Here is a 19,000-nt window from a genome sequence, read left to right as displayed (position 1 = left end):
TCTGCGCTGTGCCGCGTCTCTCACGTCCAGCCCCCCTCCCCGTCCCCCGTCCCCGTCCCCCTCCCCCCGTCCCCGTCCCGTCCGTCCCCCATCCGTCCCCGTCTCTCCCCGCCCCGCCTCAGGTGAGCTTGTGTGCCCCTGAGGAGAAATCAGTGTGCCAGGCCAGAAAAGGAGTTAACCAGGAAGAGCAATTACGAGAACGAAGGAGTTGACCTGAGTTGACACAGCTCCTCACCAATTATGAGATTAACCTTAATAATTAAATGAAAATTTCCTTAATAATAGTTTTGCGTGTGTGTGTGGACTGTGATATTTCTGGACTCCCCCCCTCCCCCCCATCCTTACTCTCTGCTGCTGTCAGATTACTCATTCTTCTCACAAATGAATGAACGGCAGGTTGAGCAGTGAGGAAAACAGCATTAAGAGTAGCGTCCCCCCCCACACATACACACACACACACGCACACATACACACACACACACACACACACACCCTGCGTGGGATCATTCAGGCTGCCGCTGAGCCGCTTTAATCGTGCGTCCGCTGCTCGGCTGTTCACACGGAGCAGCTTACCTCCTGGCTGTCACGTACAAAACCTCACCCACTACTCCCTTTAGCTGACTAACACTCAGATCCTTCTTTGTCCATAACTCTTCAGTCAGGAATACGTCGCTGTTTTTAAAAAAAAAATATGGCGTTGCCGTACAGCCCAATCTGTAAAAAACTGTGGCTTGTTTCCAGGTAACAGAAGGTCCTGTGGCACAAATTGGGGGGGGGCCGAGCTGGGGCCCCCACGTGTGAAGACCTGTATATCTAGTCTCCCTCGTACATCTCCTGTTTCAATTAGCAGGGGGTTCACCGCGGTCGAGCGGAGCCATTCACACCGGTCGCTGCTGTCGTACTCTCCCCTCCCCCCCTCACAGTCCCCCGTGCAGCGCTCCTGGCTCGCTACAGAGCTCCTGCACTCCGCCGCCGCTGCTGCCGCCCCAGGCTTCTCACCGCGGCGCCGTCGCTGCCTTTCCCGGCAAAGCGGCTTTCGTCCGGCACCGGCCAACCGCCCCGGCGTTCGAACCGCTCCCTCGGGGCTTTCCGAAAAGCCGCTCGTCTGCGTAACGCGATCGTGCCTTCGGTTCGGCTGGGTGCCTTCGGTTCCGCTGGTTGCCTTCGGTTCCGCTGGGTGTTTTCCTTCTAACCGGAAGCACCCGCAGCTGGAAAAACGAGCGTGAACGAAAGCTTGTGTGCGGTAGATCGACCCAGAAATAGCGTGTTCCCCCTGTTCTAACCCCTCTCAAGGCATCGCAGGGGTAACACCACCACCCCCAATACCAAGCAGTAGCTCCATATCAGGTCTTAATTCTAACCCTCCCTAAACTAGCCTTAGTTTCCAACTAATCAGGAGCTGCTGTTTGTTGGACACTAAACCAGAGGCACAGGGTTTAGGTTTATCATAGGCACACACATTATGACAGCTCCCAGCAGGACAGAATAAAACCACAGTTTTGGGTATGATACATATGATGTATAATATGTGTATAGACTATAAATCTATCAAGGCATTTCAGTGGGAAAAGAGTTGTACAAATATTTTGTTCATTGCGGTGCACATTGGCCTATGATTGGCCCATATTGTCCTATGGGCTGAAAGGAACGTCTCTAAAGGCAATCTAAAGGGTGATTCTGCATTTCAATCAATTTTTCATTAATTCCATGCTCCAGCAGCAGCTGGCATGTTGACCCACGGTGAATTGATTTTGCAGGAAAGGAGAAGTGAGGTGTGTAACAGTCGGACATTAAGGTCAAAGGTCAGCAGTTGGCTTTCAATTACTCGTTCAAAGGGAAGCATTGTGGGACTTGTTGTCAGGTACATGTCAAACTGCTTCCAGAAGGGATGCATATCCTTCAACGAAGAAGCTGAATAAGGACAGACCGAGTTTTTCATTCCTTTGTTTTTTAAGCAATTTGCAGATTCCCTGTCACGGTAGCCCGTTAGCACGTTAGCACGTTCTGAGTCACGAGCCGGCCAGGAATGGTGAGTTTTAAAGCATTCACACACAAACATTGACAGAGGGAGCCATTCTCTCCTGTTGTCAAAAGCAGAGATCTGTGTATCACCGCAGTAATAAACAGACAGATGGAGATCGTGCAGAAGGACGGCCTCGTGTAATATAGCCTGTGTTTATAATGCAGTCCTATTTTTGTCTATCAAAGGGAGCGTGCCCTGCAGAGCGGTTTGCACTGTATATATCTTGCTGTGCTTTTCTGCCAACTTTGAAAAAGCCCCCTGGTTCCTCCAGCTGATGCCAGCATGCAGAGGATAAACAGCTCTGAGGTCCCAGACTGCAACTCAATACGGTCCCTCCCCCTTAGGGTAAAGTTTGGTCTGTGAACTCCGTCTGACATACAGGAGAGGTCAGCATCTGGTCAAAGTGGGCATTTGATGCTCTGCGGTGCATTAGAGATATTTATAGAAATCTCTCAGCCATAAAACAGTCGCATGCTTTTTGAAAACTAAAAGTCACATCTCCCCAAAAGAGGCTCTTCTATGATTCATCCACTACACAGGTTTTTGGCAGAGTGGAAATAAACAGCACAGAGTTTTCTAGGGGTGCGTGTGTGTGTGTAAGCGGGTACCCTCCCCAATCAACAGAACACATCAATGATGCTGCGTCTTGGGCTCCTTAATACCCAGGGGTACGCAGCGGCATTGTCAGCAGCCATTACGTAAATGTTGAAATGACCTCATTATGCGGTGACTCACTGACTTCCTTTTTCCATTGAAGCATGAGACAAGGGGTGGGGGGGGGGGAGTATTTATATTAAAAGTCGTACACATCCTTAAACGCACTGAATTTTTTTCCGATTGGGTAAGGATGAGTTACAAGAAAAGAAATTCAGGAGAAGTCCCAGTAGTTGAGCACACATGGCAAGACCTTGGGGAAAACCATTCTTCCCTACATAGGGAAGGTGGGGGTGAAAATGGGGCCATTTCTGGGGCTTCAGTTCTAAAATCGTCTCACAATCAGATTGTATCTCAAACAGTGGCTTGCGCAGAAAAACATAATTAAGTACTTGTTTATAAAATCCCAAAAAGTGGGCTGTATGCACACTTTAAGAATAACATGTAACCGATAATCGATTTTAGGCATGACGACTGCAAGAATCATGATCTGTCACAGGTGAGTTTTGTTTAAGACATAACAAGATATCTCATAAACAGTGTGCTACATGAGAAAACAATTTCAGTCATGAATGCACTCACATTATTGGAGTTCAAACTGAAGTACATTTGAGATTTACATATCACAGATACATAAGGCAGAGATATGCCACTTTAGACCAACATAAGAATTTTTTTTCGGACGTGGTCATTTTTTATAAATCAAATGTAAGCACAACTTGGGAAATTAGCTTAAGATTTAAAGTTTAAACTCAATATCATTTTTATAAATGAGACCCCTGATTTTTGGCCAACCAGAACAAATGGAAAATGAGAGCCATGTTTTCTTCTCTCCCTCCTCCACCACCCCCTCCTCCTCCTCCAACTCTTCCTGTTCCTGCCCTTCCTCTGCAGTAAACTGAGCATAAACAAATTCCACATCACATGATGGTCGCCCGGGAACCTTGCGACACACACGTTCATGAGTTGTACTTAATTTATCTGCTTAGAGAAGCTCCCTCTGGCTCTGTCTTTCGTGCTAGTTTTGTCACTTTCTCTCTGGCTTTCATTTTTAGCTCTGTCTGGCTCTCACGCTCCCTCCTTTCTTCTCCCTTCATCATTCACATTGGTTCCGTTTCTCTGCACACCTCTCTCATCCTTGGTTGCTTTCACACTTGGAGCACAGACCATCGCTGTAACTATTTTTTCCAGCAACGCAAGTGCCATCTCTCATTCACACAACAAACGACCCTGTTGTTGGGCTGATAGCATTCACACATGACGGTGGCAATAATTGTTGTCTGAAGTGGCTGTTAAGTACTCTAAGCTTATCATCAGATGGAGATAGGTCAATAACATAACCAAAACACGCAGTATAGGCCTACCATTTACACATATGATTAATCAAGGTATGATTTATGATATAACTTTGCATTACTAGCCAGAGAAGCTAGTTGACTTTAAGTAGCTTGCTAAATAATGAAAGCTACCATCCTGTTACATTTTAACATGCACATACACCCACAGCAACTTCAGAAACTTTATAGGCTATAACTATATGACGGGGATGCATGATGGAGACAGCGTGTATTAGCCAGTTAGTGATTTTCATTGAATTGGTGCATGTGCACTGTTTACTTTCTTATTTCTTCAAGCTGAAGTGTGCATGCGTAATCGGTTAATTTTATGGCTTTGTTCTTACTAATGTCAAAACACAACAGTAGGAAGTCTTGATCTGGCAAATTGCCTGTAAAACAACAACTCTGGCTTTCATTCCCATGTGGCTATTAAACAGTAAAGTTCTATAGCGTTCTGTGGTAAGGCTGCAAGTGTCAAAAAGGTTTGTCTTTCATGCAAGTGCTGCTGTCTCACACCGTCTCCCTCACTTCCTCTCTCCTTCCCTCTCCCTCCCTCCCGCCCCCTCTCCCCCTCTCCCTCTCTCCCTCCCGTCTTCTCTCTCCTTCTCTCACACACATCCCTCAGTCACTCCTGGGAGTGTGGCCTCATGCACAGCTGTAGAGAGGAGCCGGTAAATGACAGATCATTATCATGCTAATTAAGCCACTTTGTAGCTCCCTCCCGTCACTGCCCCACTCATTAATGCTCCGCTCGGTAAAATTGGATGGCATTTATTTCACTGTACAGGTTATTAAGGCACGTGTTGATGAGCACGTTCCGTCCTCTTCCCAGCAGTGCCCACCCCACTACCACCACCCCACCTCATTCACTTAATTTAATAGAGGTGGCCTGCTTTGGCCTGTGAAAAACAGGTTTCGGTGTCTGTCCCTATTAATTCAGGGAAAGAGAGTGTGTCACTGTGTAGACACTGCATGCTGTGAGAAATGAAAACGGATTCTTCTGTCCTGCCCTAAATAAAGCTAAATAATGGGCACATACTACTGCAATATTCCAAAAACAGGACCCACAAACTGCTGCCAGACCAAGATAAATAATGGATTCTGATAGGGTATGGGACGGCTGAGTAAGCGTGTAACTTCCTGTCAGACTGAGGGACAGTGTGCATGGCAAGTGTGTAACTTCCTGTCAGACTGAGGACAGTGTCATGGCAGTGTAACTGTCAGACTGAGGTGTGACACTTCCTGTCAGACTGAGGGACATGTGATGGCAAGTGTGTAACTTCCTGTCAGACTGAGGGACAGTGTGCATGGCGAGTGTGTAACTTCCTGTCAGACTGAGGGACACTGTGCAAGGCAAGTGTGTAACTTCCTGTCAGACTGAGGGACAGTGTGCATGGCGAGTGTGTAACTTCCTGTCAGACTGCAGGACAGTGTACAGAGTGAGCGTGTAACTTCCTGTTGGACTGAGGAAGAGTGTGGAGGGCTCTCAAGACAGAGAGAATAGGTGCTCTTCAGTTTGTAAAAGTGGCACGTGCAGGACTGTGTTATTGCACCTGGCTTGGATAGGACGAGGCTGGGACCAGCACAGGACCGCCTCTACCAGGACTCTGAGCCAATCCATGGTCTGCATTCACGACCGCTAACCAATTGGCAAGTAAGAACAATCGAACCTGTGTCAGCAGGTAGCCACTCGGCAGAAAGGGTGGTGTTATCGGCAGCACTGAGAGAACGCAGGGTTTCACAGCGTAAATAATTCACGCCGCCGCCGCGGTCCACGCGTCACTCACGGAGTCTTTGGGCTTGTTACAGAAAGAAGGGGGGCGGCTATTCCTTTCGCAGCTCTACATTCCACAAAGAAACACTGCACATCCTCGCAATTCATGCACACGGAGTCTGACTGAAATCGGTGACAGGGTAATTGTTTCGATCCCCTCGAGACAGTATGTTCTCGCAGTAGAGACGCAGCGAATTCACATTACAGCATCTCTGACACGCACAGAAGCTCTTATCTGAACAAAGGTGATAGGACCCATGGTGCCCTGGTATCAGAATTATCTGTACAACTGTAGAACCTGGTGTGGAGTCACGACATAATATTCTCACTTTGCACCACAAACCCCCAAATGCCCCCAAATGCCACCACCAGCACATCGTTAGAAATTCCTGCATCTAAAATATCTGTCCTTGCCACTCCATCTGGACCAATCAAAAAACGCCTGAAAACAGAAATAATGTAAAGTGACTTAAATCATAGGAAGAGTGTGCCATTAAGAGTTTTTCCAAATATATGTCCCTCATGTCAGGCCACACATTGCCCAAAATGGCAGACAGCCTGTGATTGAGAGCCAAACCGATTTTTTTTGACAGAAAGTCAGTTTTCCTGCACCAGGCTTCTCTTTCAGAGCAGTTCCGGATCTTGCCATTGACTCAGTTTTGCAGTGGCTGAATAAAATAGATTTCTAATACCAGTGATGTGCAGTTGGCAAATTTGTCTCCAAATAAGGTCTCGAAAGCAATTAAAACCAGAGCTGACTGCTGGTGTTCAGACCTTAATCAGTTATTGCATTGTGTATGCAAAGTGGTTCATGAGGATAATGGAAGATTATGAGTTATATTGGCATTAAGAACATGTCTGGCCAGGGCTATTATCAGTGTAAGTATCAGGTTATTGTTGTTACAGGGGCGAGGGGGTGACGGGAGTCTGTATTATTTTGCTTTTCTTTTAATTACAGTGGGGCTACATCCTGGCTTAGGATTCTTACGCATGTGGGTGGTCTTCTGGTGGGTGAGGCAGACATTAGGGTCAGTTCTCATTAAGCATCTCAGTTGTCATTTGAAAAAATAACAGTTAACCGAAATGCCAAGCAGAGGTGGGCAGAATAGCCCGTTCTTGCCATTATTTGTTTTGTTTCTTATGACACCGAGAGAAACATATGGTGAAATGAATTTAAAGCCAAAGTGTGACTGTATAAGTAACAATAATAGTGGCTAATAAAGCACTCTAACACGATTAGAGAATTTACTTCAAATGTCTTTGGGGCCATTCTCACCGACCGCGGCCGTGGCAACCGCCACTGTTGTTTTTAATAGGACGCTTGCGAGCATTCTGAAACAAACCACAACCTCTCGCAGTCACGCGGCTGCCTCTTGGCACAACCACAAGGATTTTTTTTGTTGTTGCTTGTCACCATCGTTGTTGTTTTCACGGTCAGCTGCTGGTGACGTCTTGCTGATAATGTCACCATAGAAACGAACGGACACGCTCCCTGAGCAACCGCCTCTCCACCTCTGACAAATAGCTAACTGCTTTTCAAAGCAGATGACCTTTTCTAAGGTGAGAACAGTCCCTTATAGTACATACACTAAGCTACACAACACCATGCTTCCTACGGAGGCTGTTCTCCAGGCTGCAAACGGAAACGCTCAGGTGAAAGATGGCAGATTTACGACACAGTCTGAGCACAACAAATGGAAATGTCTATATTACAAGTCACTTAAAATCCTTAAATAGGTGTTGGGCCACCACGTGTGGCCAATACAGCCTGAATGCGCTGTGGCTTAAAGTCTAACAGCATCTGTAATTCTACAGGAGACACGCTGCTCTCCCACTAAAGTCAACGGAATTTACACTTACTGTAGTTGGCGGAAATGGGAGCATCCTTCCAGAATATCCCATAAATTACATTTATAGAGGGACATGGCCTTGCATTTTACTAATTATGGTATTATACTGAACTCAGACTAAATCAAAAAATTATTATATGGAGGGACCATCTTTATGTGGCAGCATTTAACCGCTCTCATCCTCCAATTAAACTGGTCATTAAAATAATTATCCCACAATTCCTTAATTGTAATAAAGAGAGGCCCACCCACTCTGGCTTGCCCGGACTGCATATGACAGATTGAAGACCCGCAGTTGCTGAATGGGAGTTGGCTATAATCAGCCATAACAAACACGTTGATAATTAATTATAAAAAGGGTGACCAGCTTGTGAGAATCTAAAAATCTCAGAGGTTCTCACAGAAGAAATGTGTGCAGTAGGACCCGCGTCCATGCCCCTCCCACAGCCGGGTCAGCTGGAGAGGCAGGGGGCTGCACTGGGCATAGCTGTTCCTGTTTGGGTCTGACAATGGGGGCGGGGGCCGGAGCGTGGCGCTGAGGCCGTGAAACTCAGGACGACTTCCACCGTGCTGCGAGGTGATGTCACCAGAGTGATGTCACACCCGCGGGAGGGGAAGGGGAAGCAACAGCTGATCAGGAGATTGCAACCAAGATTCTAAACATAAGTGTAAAGATTTTTCACTTGTGTAGCTGGCCCAGAAGAGTGAACCATTATGTAAGCTGCCTCTAAACTTCCTACTCACTTTTGCGTGAGTAGGATATTGCTGTTTTTTTTAACACTATTTATTTCCATTTATGCGCGCGCGTGCGTGCGTGTGTGCACGTGTGTAACTAAAACAGTTTGTTTACATCTCAGTTGTGCGTGTTACTCTGAACTAAAGTCACCATGCGCCCTTGTGCTCAGTTCCTGGAATTTGATTCTCTAACTACTGCTTAAATGTGTTTTTTTTTAAATCCTCGGCTATCGGTCTGAAGAAAGAAGGAACTCCTGACCCAGACCCCCCGCTCCCCTCCCTCCGCACGGCCTGCTTTGTCTCCGCAGTCCCCCGCGGCGCTGGAAGCTTGCGAGCGCCACGTGGGTGACTAATTGAATCCAGCGAGCGAGCGCCAGAAGGAGCCGGGGAAAAAAAGAAAAGGAAAAAAAAGTCCAGCGTGAAAGCCGTGGCACGCAGCGCAGCCAAACCCCGGAGCGGCGGAGAGAGAGAGAGAGAGAGAGAGGGAGAGAGAGTGAGAGAGAGAGAGAGAGAGAGGGAGAGAGAGAGTGAGAGAGAGAGGGAGAGAGGGGGAGAGGGGGAGAGAGAGGAGAGAGAGAGGAGAGAGAGAGAGGAGGAGAGAGAGGGAGAGGAGGGGAGAGAGAGGGAGAGAGAGAGAGAGGGGGGAGGAGGGGAGGAGAGAGAGGAGAGAGAGGGAGAGAGAGAGGGAGAGAGAGAGAGAGGAGAGAGAGAGAGAGAGGGAGAGAGAGGAGAGGGAGAGAGAGATAGAGGGGAAGAGAGAGGAGAGAGAGGGAGAGAGAAAGAGAGAGAGAGAGGAGGGAGAGAAGAGAGAGAGAGAGAGAGAAGAGAGGAGAGAGAAGAGGGGAGAAGAGAGAGAGAGGAGAGGAGGAGAAGAGAGAGAGAGAGAGAGAGGGAAGGAGAGAGAGAGAGAGGGAAGGAGAGAGAGAAAGAGAGAGAGAGAATAAACAAGATCCGCTGGCGGGCGGCGGCGGAGAGAGCAGCAAGGGTGGAGTAACCCGCTCCGCGCTCGGCTTTGAATCACAGCCCGTAACGCCGCTCCGCGATAAACGCTTTATAATCAACAAGCCCGCTCTTGGTATCTCTAAAAGACGCATAAAGAATTCATAAGAGCCTGGAACCGAAAAGACGCATGAAGATTCAGGCTCGAGGAACGGAGAAAGCAAGGAAACGAGAGAGAGAGGGAAACTCGGGTCTCTCCTCTCTGTCCGCAGCAGGGGAGCGCAACAAGGGCCGATCCGTTTGAGGACTCTGCTCCTAATCATTTAATTAACTCAATCACATCTTCTTCTGACAACTGTATAAGCATCAGCTACAGCCACGGACTGTGAGTGTTTTCTAAAAAAATTTCTGTGCTCAAGCAGAGGAGTGACGAAGCCCTGACGAAGGCAGCTTGCAGCCGAAACGCTGAACATTAAGTACTGCATCAGAGGAAAGAGTGTGCGACCTTTCAGGTCCCTGGTCCGCACCTCACCAAACAAGGTGTGCATTTTCTTTTTCACCTTGAAGCACAGAAGTGAACCAGCATCATTTATAGAATTGTCAAAAAAATTAGGGTAATTAATTGTAACTAAAACCAGGAAGCAGACCGACCCTCCAGGACCGACCCTCCAGGGCTGACCCTCCAGGACGGACCCTCCAGGACGGGTCCACAGGACTGATCCTCCAGGGCCGACCCTCCAGGACCGACCCTCCAGGGCCGACCCTCCAGGACTGACCCTCCAGGACCGACCCTCCGGGGCCGATCCTCCAGGACGGGTCCACAGGCTGATGGCAGGACTTTGTGCCCCAGATACGGGCCGCTGTGAGGCTGGCGGGGAGCTCTGTCACTCAGCCGCGCTCTGGAGTGCATCTCCTGTCCATCAGCGCAGGACCCACAGCACAGGACCTGCTAAAGCACCCTAACACACAGACACACACACACACACACACACACAGACACACACACACACACACACACACAGACACACACACACACACACACACACACAGACACACACACAAAACACACACACACACACACACACACACACACACACACACACACAGGCACACACACACACACACACACACACACACACACACACACACACACAGGCACACACACACACACAGGCACACACACACACACACACACACACACACAGGCACACACACACACACACACACACACACACACACACACACACACACACACACACACACAGGCACACACACACACACACACACACAGGACACACACACACACACACACACACAGACACACACACACACACAGGCACACACACAGACAAGTGAGCACACACACAGGCACACACACACACACAGACACACACACACACACAGGCACACACACAGACAAGTGAGCACACACACAGGCACACACACAGACACAGCACACACACACCACACACACACACACAACACACACACAGCACACACACAGGACAAGTGAGCACACACACACACACAGGACACACACAGACAAGTGCGCACACACACACACAACAGGCACACACACACACACAGGCACACACACAGACAAGTGAGCACACACACACAGACAAGTGAGCACACACACACACAGGCGCACACACAGACAAGTGAGCACACGCACACACACAGGCACACACACAGACAAGTGAGCGCACGCACACACACAGGCACACACACAGACAAGTGAGCGCACCACACACACAGGCACACACACAGACAAGTGAGCACACGCACATGCACACACACAGGCACACACACAGGCACATACACAGACAAATGAGCGCACGCACACACGACAATAGCACACCACAACAACACACCACACACAGGCACACACACAGCAAGACGCACGCACACACACACACAAGGACACACGACAGACACACACAGGCACACAGCACAGACTACACACACACATGCGCGAGCGGACGCACACACGCACGCACACACACACACAAACACGCACGCACACATGCACACGGACACACGCACACACACGTGCACACACGCCACACGCACACATACAAACGCACACACACTTCCCACGAACAGTCATTTTATCTGCTCCCAGGAAGAGCTTAAATAAGTACAAGGACTCTGCAGCTACAGCGGGGCTGTTAGACATGACCGTGGGAAACCATGGTAACGGCAGTTTGACGCACTTTTGAACTGGGGTTGGATTGAGGACCTGAATCACTGAGCGTGTGTGTGTGTGTGTGTGTGTGTCTGCACCATCCCAGCCAATCACATTACACTTTCAGCATCGTTCGGCAGCCCAAGTTCTCATGCTGTCTAGTCCTCCCCCCTTTTTGGTAGAGCAGGTGTTCTGGAACAGACAATAGCACCTCCTCTCATGGTTACTGCAGCCCACATCTCCTTAGCATGGGGATGGAGACCACTGTCCTGGGAGGGCTGTAGTGTACCCATTTACGCTTTTTGTTTTCACCAGTTAAAATATACACAAGCTAATATACACTGCTATGTACACCAGTGCTGCTTCACTAGTAAAATTTGGGTACACAGTGAAATGTTTCATACAGGGACACAAAAAGCTGTCTTCAGCCGTCATTCATGAGATTATCCCTAAATGCAGGTCACATCGCATAAACGGCAGGCTAATTAAGTAATTAAGAGCAGAATTCTGGGTCTGAAATCCACACACGGCCCACCGGGAGCCGGCTCTGCTCCCCAGCATCAGAAGCGCTGCGAAGCTGTTTTCTCACTCCTCAAAAAGCGCCCAATGAGCAATGAGCTCAGACACAGCTGCAATTTGACCCCCCCCCCACACCCCCCACCCAAAGGTTAATTAGCACATGGGTCCTGTGACGGCGGTTTGACGCCATACCCCTGCTTACACCAGAGGCTCGTTTAGACCGTGCTGTCACTCATTAGCACGTGAAGTGAACTCGCTGGGAAGACGTCACTGGCGGCCACACTCACGCTCGGGGATCTGAGTTCAGCGTGAGGTAAAAGCACTGAGAGCAGTGAGCAGTGAGAAGAAAAGCAGTCTTAGCGTTTTTTAGACCGCGGTGTGGGTTAGGCAGAGCGGACGACCGCAGATCTCTTCTCTCTCGCCGATGACCTTCAGCCGCAACTAAAGCTCCTACACATGACTGACAATTTAAAAAAGAAACTTGTTTCCAGCATTCCTGACAAAATTTTTCTTTCCTGGTTTTTGTGACGTGAGATATTTGGCGGGTGAGATATTTGGTTCTTAAAATCCAGCATTTCCTGTATTTTCCAGTAATCAGGAATAACCACGTCCGTATGCTGCCCACTACCAGGTTTCAGGGAACATCCCAGCAGTGGCCAGTGCTTCTCCACCGGGAGCTCATCTGTATGTCCCCTCATCAAGGCCTTGGCCCCCAGCCCCTGCCGCACTCCGAAACGCGGCCCAGCGCCTGCCTGTAATAAGCACACGGACCGCCTCCGGGCAACATTAACCCCCCGCCGCCCTTCCCCCTCCCCCTCCGGTCTCTTGGGCCTAATTGCCACGGCGATGGCTTTCTGTTGAAGGGCCTCCTCAGCCCGTGTCATCAATCTCCCCCTGCCGAGTTCTGCCCGTAGCGTGCGCTGTTTGTGAAGGGCCTCCCCGCGTAATGATAGATCACCGCGGGTTATGCAAACCTGGCCACCCGCCGCGTCAGCCGACAAACTGACACCTCTCTCGAAAAAAACCCCCCTTCCCTCCGGCCCCGGCGCAGCACGACTGCAGCGGCTGCTGCCGACGTCCCCTCTGGGGAGGGACAGGAACCTGGCGTCCGTCGGGAGGGGACGGGCGGCGGGCGGGTGGTGGGCGGCCGGAGGCGTGCCGACAGTCCTGTCAGACGGACCGCCCTGGGACCGCCCGGTGGACGCTGGAACAGAGCGTGCTGTGCGTTGCGCGTGCTCTGAGGGGGTACAGCCGAGGGCTGAGGACCAGCCCCCCCGCCCCGCGCGTCCGCTCGCGCTTTCATGTCAGGCCGCGAGCGGCGAACATCTGCAGCTCTCCGGAGAGAGGCAGCGGCTCTAATGTTGTTGTTGTTGCCATTAAAATAACCGCTCTGCCTAGAGAGAGGGGGAGAAAGTCTGGCCTTTTCCTGCGGAAGCTTTTCCGAACGACGAGGCACTCAAAATGACCGGATGAAAAACGGAGGTGAAGAGTTTTTTCATTAAAGATATATTTTTGTTGTTTGCGTCATGTGATTCCCCCCTCACACACACACTCACACACACACACACACACACACGCAAGCAAAGGATGGCCTATACCTCAGCAAAACACCAGAGATTCCACTCTGAATCTTTTTTCAGTGATTATAAAATACAGTTCATAGAACAACGCACCAAATGATGAGCAACATTTCATACATGCTGTTTTACATGTATGTATAGATAAAAAAGCTAATTGCATAAAATGCATTGAATCCTTCTGCGTGACCTTTTATGTTTGACATTCTGTCCATGTTTACCTTCCTTCCTCTCCAAGAGTTGGCAAATAGAATTGCTTTTTTACGAGGGTCAAAATTAACCACTCATTGAATTAACCACTCGTTTGTCAGGTGACTGTGCAAATCCAGTACCTGTGGGGCCCCAGCAAGCATCCTAATTGCAATGCAGATTAAATTCCTGTGGGTCAGGTGCTTCAGAAAAAAATGGTGACCCTAGAAATAGGCTACAGCCTGCCCAAAGATCAAGTGCCTATGCTGCGTGAGCCACTCGGGCTTTTGATAAACTGCCCGTAAAGCCTTCAGCCGCAGTTAATACAGCATTAATACAGTCCACACACACAATTTACTATACGCAGTTAACTGGCCTATATATGCAGGGAGATTTATACATGATATTTACAGCATTGTACTGTACATAAACACAATGTATAAAGGTCACTGACTGTTCTTTCCTTGGCTTTAGCATTTTTTTCTAATTGTCAAGCTGTCTACCAATGAATGTAAATTGCCATAGATTTTGAGCAAAAAAAGATGAGAAAATATAACTGTGCTTCTCTCTGATGAATGAGACCTAGTGCACGCATTTCTAAAATCATGCAAAATGGTGAAAAGTTGACTGAAATGGGGATTTCACTAACAGAGTTTATGTGAGTCAAAAATGGATCAAATGTACTCAGAGTTGATTTAACACTGAACATTTTGCTGTCTGTAAATAAGTCATTGGCAGGTGAGAGTGATTGGTTTTTTTAATGCAGCCCAGTTGTAGAGTATATTTTTCCCTGATTCACAATAGGGTCCATTTGCTTTCATTAACATTTAGATAGGCTGTTTGGGATTTTCTGCGTAAACTGCAATGTAAAGCCCAGTAGACTAACTTTCTTGTTTATCTGCACATTATTTGTTTAAATTTTAAAAGTGAAATATGGAAAAAAAAAAAAAAACAGCATTAATTTGCATACACTCTCTAATGGAAGCGTTGCCGCTGACGTACGGGCGAATGTGAGCGGAACAGTCAGGGAGATGGAAAAACAGCTTGTGCAGAGGACACAGGGGAGGGAAGTGAAGAGAGGGAAACAAGGGGAAGCAGACGGACTGGGAAGGTGAGGAGAGAGCACACAGGGACACAGGGAGGGTGCGGGAGCCAGAGGCTTAAGGGAGAGTGCGGAGCGACTCATCGTCATATAAAGCATGAAACAGCCTGAGAGCTCCTTGAAAATTGAAAAGGGGCCAGCGCGGTCAGACCTGGTTAGCCCAGGTGGACAGGCCGTGTGACCAGCGCGGCACCAGGAAGGAGAGACCCTCTGCTCCGCTGGCATCCTGAGACAAGGGGCGGTGATTTTCAATTAGTTCACAGATCGAGCGATCGCATTTTGCGCTCCAATCCAAATCGATTCCCAGCACGAGGAAGAATCGATTTTTTAGAACGCATTTTGGCCGGGCGGCACCGTTTGTTGAAAATGCATGTCGGCATAACAACGCACGCCATTTTGCACCGCTGGCTCCTTTACATGACAACAGCAGTATTTTTTAGCCACTCCTACTACTTCATGCAACTGCATTGGAAACACTTGCTTTGGTACGTCCTACCAAACAAAGCCAAATTGAATCGAGCTGCATTGAACGGAGGAACCAGAACTGTGGGAGGGAGGGGTGAGAGAGCGAGGGAGAAAGAGAGAGAAGCACACACAGTGCTTCTGCGCTACGCTCGTAACTAATGAAGCAGAAGAGGTCACAGGCAGCTTCGTTAGCCTGGTGCAATGGGCCAGTCCCTGCTTCAGTCGGCAGGACGGAGCAGCAGGGGCAGACCCCCCCGCCTACAGTACGCCGCGCTGGAAATGAGCGTGGCGTCAGGAGAGGTGGAGAAACTGCTCCCTCTTCTCCTCCACCCCCATGCCTCCACACGCTTCCAACCCCCTCCCCCCACCTTGCCCAGCTCTGTCCCTTTATGAGAGTTAGGGTCCGGGCGAGAGTTGTGTGTGTACGTGTTTGTGTGTGTTTGCGATAAAGCTGTGGAGTGTGTGTTTTTGTGTCTGTTTGTGAGCAAACAGTGCAGCGTGCTTGTTTGTGAAAATGGCAGAGCGAAGGCATGTTTGTGAGCAAACAGCAGTGTTTGCCATTTTACGTGAACAACAGCCCATTCTCATGGTAAATGGTAAATGGACTGCATTTATATAGCGCTTTTATCCAAACCGCTTTACAATTCATGCCTCGCATTCACCAGAGCAATTAGGAGTTATGTGTCTTGCTCAGGGACACTTCGACGTGCCCAGGGTGGGGGATTGAACCGGCCACCCTCCGACTGCCAGACAACCGCTCTTACCTCCTGAGCTATGTCGCCCCTCATCCAATGCTGGTGGCCGGTATTGGAGCATTCTCGTCAGCCCACCAATAAAATGAAACGGTTTAACTGAGCAGTTCTTGTGTCGTCGAACACTGATCAGAGCTGACAGTAGACACTGTGAATCCTTAAAGAGAATAACGGCAGGGCTCGTTAGAGCAGATGTTTAAAAGGCATTTATTTATCGCATGTTTTTGTGAACACCCGGCTCATGAAGTCTGGAAGGGTGCCTCAGATAAGCTATGATGGTTACACAAAAAAATGTGTATAAGGTCCAGAAATGATCTGATCTAAACCGAATTTGGTGTTTGTCTCACAAACATGCCAGCTGTACACCGTGCTTATCTCAGGGCTAATGCACATGCCTGGCAGGTGCATTGAAGGCCAGATTAGCCCTAGCATGTGATAAGCATCTCCGGTAGACCAGCCGATGAAGAGCACAGGTAGGACAAACCCGCTGTTGTGGCCCTGGTGACAGGGCTAGGGGCCAGCGCACCATCCTACCCTGTGCCACATCTCCTCTACGTACTGTCACCAAACTGGGCCTGGCCGGGGACAGGCAGCTCCTGGGGGAGGCGGCTGCATTGATTTCCTCTCAGCCCTCCGTCTCTCTCTCTCCCTGACAGTGAGAGCTGATCCAGGATCAGTGGATCGGATCAGACAGCAGTGGGGGTCAGGCCAGGGTTTGTGACTGGAGGACTGAGATGAGGAAGGTGCCTGTCTCCTCAGGGAGGGGAAGGCGGGGGTGGTGATGGGGGGGGTCCAGCTTGAGAAAAGAGTCCATGGCTTCGGTCGGGTGGGAAAGGAACCATTACGACCGCCAGATGAGGAGGGGACCGTTTGTTTAAACTTGTTTTCCGGTTGGATCACAACACATTGATTGGTCACGCTCTCAGCCTGAACTGAGCACTGGTGGAGGGGAGCGGGCTTGTTTTCACCTCACTGGCTTTGTAAGCAGCTCCTGCCTTTATTACAGAGGTGTGTGTGTGTGTGTGTGTGTGTGTGTGTTTGTGTGCGTGTGTGTGTGTATGTGTGCGTGTGTGTGTTTGTGTGCGTGTGTGTTTGTATGTGTGGTGTGTGTGTGTGTGTTTGTGTGCGTGTGTGTGTGTGCGTGTGTGTGTGCGTGTGTGTGTGTGTGGGGGAGGTGGGGGTACAGAGGAAGAGAATTTAACTCCACTGTCTCCTGCTGAATCCAAATAACTGGGCTAAATGAATGACTGCGGCAGGTTGAGTTCACTGCACAGTTTCGAGGGGGAACGTAGTTTCATCTCCGCACGCGACCTAGAACCATTCCACATTCCAAGGCCCTCAGATCTGCCACTACAGCCTGTACTGGAAAACGGCTTACTGTGAATTTTCCTCTTTTTTTACCGTTCACCAAGTCTTCCCCTTTTCTTTGCAGTATTTCTAGATTTGCCCTGTCTCCATGCAGATAATGGTGAAATACCAAAGAAACCTCATGTCTCCTCTCATTCAATATTTGCTTTCATTGTGTCTCAGGCCAGATTATTGAAACTGAAATCTTCCGAAACAGAAATGGAGCTGCCAGAAGCAATTGTTCTGGTTCCGGAAACGCAAACGATGAGGGAAGGGCTTGTCACAGATGGGGGCAGTGTGGAGTAGTGGTTGTGGCTCTGGCCCCCAGACAGAGCGGGCTGGGGCATACAATTCTGCCTGTCAGGCATAGGATGCAATTACTGTAGATACAAGCTTTGAAATTTGTGTAGGACACTGGTGTGTAATCTACCATCCAGCAGACAAACAGGAGAGACGGTTGAGAACTGTCAATATTATGACATGAAATGCCTGCATATTCTTTGTCTTTGCTTTTGTTTATTATAGCCTGCTTTTACTGGGTTATAATCACACGGTGCGTCTAAACATGCAGGCTTCACAGGAACAGGGTCCAGAACTCCTGACTGCCAGTTTACACACACATTAATGCGCCAGTCGGCCAGACAGGTGTGATCAGAATGCCTGATGAGGTGTCCAAGCACTCACCTCTTCACAGATAGGCCTAAAAGAAGTCCTCTTTCCTCGCCGTGGTGCATGCTGGGTAATCGGCACTGGACCACTGGAAGGAGGGAGACAGCGTCGTGTTCTGCTTCCCCGTTTTCACCTCGGTAATGATGGAGTGCCTTCATCTTCTCCACAGGGCTACGGGACTCTTCGTCAGATACTGTCTAAGTGTGTCCTTTTCCCCATACATCCTTAACCAAGCAGGGCGGGTCTGGACCTGCAACCCAACATGCACCTCTCAATGAAGCAGCCATTACGACCACAATGACTCAGAGTAGTTCTGTGACGGCATCAAGTAACTCGTTCATGAATGATTTATGAGTTCTACTTTACTCCTAATAATCACCGCAAAATTCCTCACCATCTGTGTGGTGTCTGTCTGAATGGAGAACATTTGACATAATACAGCAGTTCCTCCCTTTTGCTTCAGGACAGGGTATCTGCATGTGTCCAGCTGAACTATTCTCAAAAACAGGCTGAAATATATTGTTTCACTCTCAAATTTGTAATCAAATATATGGTTAAAGCTTACATCAAAGGGTATTTTTATACATTTTGGTTTAACTATGTAAAAATAAGGTGGTGTACTTTAACATCATGTTCATTTTTTATTACTAATCTACAATTGTGTAAATGTATATAATGTCTAAATGTATACACATATAAATGTTAGTATTAAATATGAATGAACATTAGCAGTAAATGTATGTGAAATACTCCCACTCCTGTTTTCTGTGTATTCTGTGGTGTGGAGTGGGCGGGGCATCGGAGGTGGGTGGGCTGTGCGGATCCGCCAGTGGCCCCACAGCTGTGCCACGCCCACAAACAGCCCACCAAACCCAGAGGG

The sequence above is a fragment of the Anguilla rostrata genome, chromosome 15 (assembly GCF_018555375.3).
Source record: "Anguilla rostrata isolate EN2019 chromosome 15, ASM1855537v3, whole genome shotgun sequence".
Classification (NCBI taxonomy): Eukaryota; Metazoa; Chordata; class Actinopteri; order Anguilliformes; family Anguillidae; genus Anguilla; species Anguilla rostrata.
This window is presented reverse-complemented; position numbering follows the sequence as displayed.